The sequence below is a fragment of the Hevea brasiliensis genome, chromosome 18 (assembly GCF_030052815.1).
Source record: "Hevea brasiliensis isolate MT/VB/25A 57/8 chromosome 18, ASM3005281v1, whole genome shotgun sequence".
Taxonomy (NCBI): domain Eukaryota; kingdom Viridiplantae; phylum Streptophyta; class Magnoliopsida; order Malpighiales; family Euphorbiaceae; genus Hevea; species Hevea brasiliensis.
The window spans coordinates 3,684,077-3,689,501 of record NC_079510.1 but is presented as its reverse complement, the minus strand read 5'-3'; positions in this window follow the sequence as shown (position 1 = coordinate 3,689,501).

Below are 5,425 nucleotides of genomic sequence, written 5' to 3'. Positions count from 1 at the left end.
AAGCTAAAGACTCAATCTCTCCTACTCTTGCCCAAAATGAGCTTTCAGACCTTAGATTATGACGCCCCTTACCAGTCTATTGTATAGCCGAGCAAGAAGTGCCACATTTGGTGCCGGAGCACCCTATCTTCTCTTGTCATGTCTATTGTAAATTTTAATGTCATTTAAGTCAGGTAATTTATGGGTAGAATTTTTTTTTTTTTATATCTTATTTCTGTGGAGACCCGGATAGATCCTCCTCTGTTTTATTAGCATCTGGCGGGTTCCACTATGACCTGTTAACATATTCATAGTCATCTCACATATTTCCATATCATATTCTCTTTTATCATATCATTCACAACTATTTATGAGATCTCAAAATGAAGTATCATCTATTGCATTCATATGGAAATTCATAGATAATAAATTATAAATTTTCATTTCAAGTCCAAAATGAAAATACATCATAAACTAGTAATTACATCATGACTAAACATAATGAACCAAAATACTAGTCTATACATGGGCCCTACCAAAATACAAAAGACCAGTGAGGTGACTCTGGACAATGGCAGATCTGATCAGAGCTGTCGATTGCACTCAGTCTTCTTCGTGGTCTGGGGTGATCTCCAGTACCTACGCGATGGAAAACCAACTCGCTAAGCATAACGCTTAATGGTGCATAATTTATAATAACAATAATTTAACATATGAAATAATATCTACAACTCATAATTTCTGGATCTTTTATATTTTTATTGCTCTTTGGAAATAATTAACATTATCGGGATCTTTTATGATTACTTGTTGTATTTTAAATCTTAATTAATTTTTTTATCAGTGCCCAAGAAACCTATAACAAATTATAAAAGCTGGATGCATGGGTGTATACTGGTTAGACAGCCATATGTCTATCCAGTATACATCTGTCAGGCACGAGGCCAGCTGTCGAACACGAGACCCGCTATCAGGCTTGTAAAGCCAGAAATAAAGTAGGCATAATGGCCACTAAGTAGGCATATAGCCTGTAGAACAATCATACCAGACATATATTGTCAGTTCATGATTTTTTCGGTAGGCAGTACTACTATCTGTAGTCCCTAATTGGTATACCAATTTATCCAAACTAAATAAATAAGTCTAGGTATACTATGGGCAATTAAACATTTTTAATTAATTTAGCATTATTCACTATTACTATTTTCTAGTACTGTTCATTGGTACCATTAATTTCATATTAATAGGACATTAGTCCTAATTTACATATTCATATCATTTTTAATATTTAATTTTCCTTATGAGTATTTTAATTATCCTATATAGCATTTTTCTCATGAACCTTTCTTTAGGTTCATGTTGATGTGTTATCTTTATCTAGGAATTTGACTAGGTTAGGATGTCTATTTAGTCACACTTCCTTCATAACAATTGCTCCTCTATGTTTAAACTTGAATTTCAGTTTTTGAATCACTGAATTTGGGATTATAAAACTTAAGTTATGGTCAAAATACCAAAGGAATAGTATTTTGGGACAATTTCTGGGTTGGCAGTTTTACTGACCCAACTTGTGCTAACAATTTGATTTGGCTAAAGGCAAAACTGGGTTAAGTGGTCTTCACGAAAAGTGTAGCCCTATGTCTAAGCTTTCCATTGATGAAATTTTAGGTCATTTGGACCAGTATAGAGAGAGTTATGACTTCATTTGGTCATTTTCTGGGCTGGCAGTGTTTGGTCATCCGGGTTTGGGCAGAGAATTGGTCATGATTTTGATAGAATTTAGGCAGGGTTTCTTCTTGAAAAATGAAGGTTTGGATGTCCCAAAACACCTCCAATTGGCCTCATACCAATTGGAGTCACACATTGTCAGTTAGGATTCAACAAACACACTGGACTCATTGAGTCCCAACCTGCAGAAATTTGACACTCCCAAAATTCAATCTCCTCCTTCTCCAAACTATAAATAAGCATACATGTCACTTCTATTATCATCAATCTCAACACAATTAGGTCAAATTTAAAAATGTCACAAAATCCCCACTTTCAAGTGTACAACCCTAATTTCAAACATCAAATTCACATATATAACCATGAAATCAATTCCCACATATAATACCTTGTTAATTAACTTCCCTAACTAAACTAAAACCAACAAAATCCATCATTTTCATGGTTCCTCTAGGGCTGTCAAATTCAAGGGTTTCTTTCCCAAATTTTTCTTTTTAATTTCATGTAAATCTTCACTTGGTTTAGCATGATTTTCATGCTTAAAGAAGAGATTAAGAGTTTTGAGCACTAACCTTTTTTTGTAACTTGTTAAACTTCACTTTCCTTACTTCTTTTTGGTATCTATAGCTTCCTTAGGGTGTGGGGAATATTTTTAATGAAGAGTGTTATGGGTTTTGGTGAGTGAAAGCTTGGGAAATCAAGCTTGGAAGCTTGAATATCAATGGAGGACTTGAGGGGCCAAGGTGGGCGGCACAAGGGAGAGGGAGAGAGAGAAGAAGTGGAGGAAGAAGATGAAGGTGGTTGGGGTTTGTCTTATGTAGCTTATATATATATTTTCATTGTACTTAATTTTGTTTTAAATTTTCATAAGCTTATTTTTCTTTTTTTTTTTTTTTGCTTTTCTTCTTCTTTTCTTCTTCTTTCCTAATTCAACTCATAATATTAATTTGTGTTAATTATTTTTATTCTCTAAATTTTATTTTTGTACAAATTTATAAATCCTCTAAACTTTAATTTATTTTTCTCTAAATTTTTTCTATATTTTCTTAACATTTATTTCTTCAATTTATGCCTCCTCACTATAGTTTAGGTGTAGTTCCAGACATTTTGACTATCCGAACAGACATTAGTCATCAGAACAGTAAAACGTACGGACTACCTACGGCAAGGGCGTTATATAGATCTCCTCTAATAATAATTTCGTCCTCGAAATTTACCTAATGTGAATAGCTGAGGGAACTGCTGCCTCATCGTCTCCTCGGTCTCCCATGTCGCTTCTTCTGTGTTGTGGTGTCTCCACAAGACTTTCACTAGTGGGATCCTCTTGTTTCTGAGTTCTTTCACTTCCCGTGCCAAGATTCTGATGGGTTCTTCTTCATATGTCAAATCAGGTTGCACAATTATCTCCTTTGCTGAAATGACATGTGAATGATCTGATCTGTATCTCCTGAGCATCGACACATGGAATACACTGTGGATCTTTAATTTCTTGCTTTTTATGATCATGTTGTTGACATATATCTCTACTGTCTTGCCTATTAATGATTCCAACATATTGCTGACAAGACACTGGTAGGTGGCTCTTACACTTTTTAACCTAAACAGCATCATTTTGTAATAGTAGACCCTCAAGTCATTGACAAATGCAATTTTTTCTCATCTTTGAGATCCATTATTTGATATTATCCAGAGATGGCATTAACCAGTGAACAAATCAAATGTCCTGCTATTAAATTAACCAATTTATCAATATTTGGCAATGGTAATGGTCTTTTGGGAAGGCTTTGTTGAGATTGATGAAATCAACACATATTCTCCACTTGTCGTTTGACTTTTTAACCAGCACCACGTTTGCCAACCATGTAAGATACTTTACTTCTCTTATGAGTTTTACTTTTAACAATTTTTGGGCTTTGTTCATGATGATCTACTACCTATCTGTGGCGACCTTTCTCTTCTTTTGCTGTACTAGCTTGATGTTCGAGTCAATATTAAGGCTATGAACCATGAATGTTGGGTCCACAGCTGTAACCTCCTTTGGATTCCAAGCAAAAGTGGAGGATCTTTTAGTTAAGACTTTGATCAATGGTGCTCTATCCAAACCCTGGAGCGCTTTACCAACCCTGACTTTCTTTTCCTTGCTGAGCTTGATTTCTTCTATTATATCTACTATCTCCAGAGAAATGTTACTTTCTGCCTTTTTAGAAGATTGATCAAGATAGTTACGTTGACCACTGCTTTTGTATATTGTTTGTAGCACTCTTGGGCCAACTTTTGGCTTCCTCTCACTATTGTGAGTCCACCTAGAGCTAGTAGTTTCATACATAAGCAATCCATGTTAATTAAAATGTTATTGCCATTTAAGATTAGTCTTCCTAGGATAACATTATACGATAGTGGGATATTCACTATAATAAATTCAGTACAAATAGACCATTTGAAAGTTTCATCACCAAGTGTCGTCATTAAGTTGGTAGCCCCTGCTATTGGCATTGTTTTGTCTCCTAATCCAACTAGTGGGAACATGAACTTAGTAAGGTCATTTTTTTTCAATCCAATCTTCTCATAGACTTCTAAAGTAACCAAATTGACTGAGCTCCTCGTGTCAACAGGAACCGTGTGAACCATGTACTTGTTTAACAAAACATTTAATATTAAAGGGTTAGAACGAGGTTTTTTAATATTCTTATAATTTGTAGATCCAAAAGAGATAGGATCTTTGCATAAACTTCCCTATCGATTGAGAACACATTTTCCAAGCTTGCTATTTTTGCTACTCTTTTGCCTTTGGTTTAGTGACCATCGGGTCCCTCTGCAATGATGTTGATAATTCCTACAGGCTCTTCTGGGTCAAATTTTCCTTAATCCCTATTTCTTGGATTTTCCTCCTTCATCGTGTTGTCTGATTGATTGTCCTTAGTGAACCTTCCTAAGCTTCCATCTCGAATGAGACTCTCAACCTTGTCATTGAGTTGTTTACACTCATCTGTTGTATAACTATGATTATCATGGAAAATGTAGTACTTTTTCTTATCTCTTTGACTAATTGTTTTTGGCTTTATTTTACCTGGCCACCTGATTTCCTGATCCTTTTTTTGAATCCATGTTAGTACCCGAGCTCTAGACTCGAACAAAGGTGTGTAGTTATCGTACTAATCTCTCCTCGGTGCTTTGTGATCTTGTCCGAACAGTCTCCTATCATTTGTTTTTTTTTTTTCTAGCCTCTTACCTGAACCCTCCCCTATCCATCTTTCCTCTTTCAAATTTGTTCTTTCATCATCTAATCTTATTTACTTTTGAGCCCTTTCATATGGGGCCTTTAATAAGAGAATCCACGAACTTCGTTTTTGTAGATCCCTTCTTCATTGCCTTGCATGCAGTCTAATGATTGAGGTTTTTGATTTGTATAACCTCTACATTAAATCTGGATACATAATCCCTGAGAGATTCTCCCTCCATTTGTTAGAGTTTCTCGAGATCTGATGACAACTTCTTTAGCAGGATGCAACTAACAAACTTTTGCTTGAACGAGCTTACCAACTGCTTAAAGTTTTTAATTGATCCGATCGGTAGCCTCTGGTACCACTTCTGTGTGAGTCTGATAAGAGTCATCGGGAAAACCCTGCACAAAATACAATTATTAACATTTTGTAAAAGCATGGTATTATGAAAATTTGTCAAGTGGCTCTCGGGATTAGAAGTTTTATCCAATGCTAGG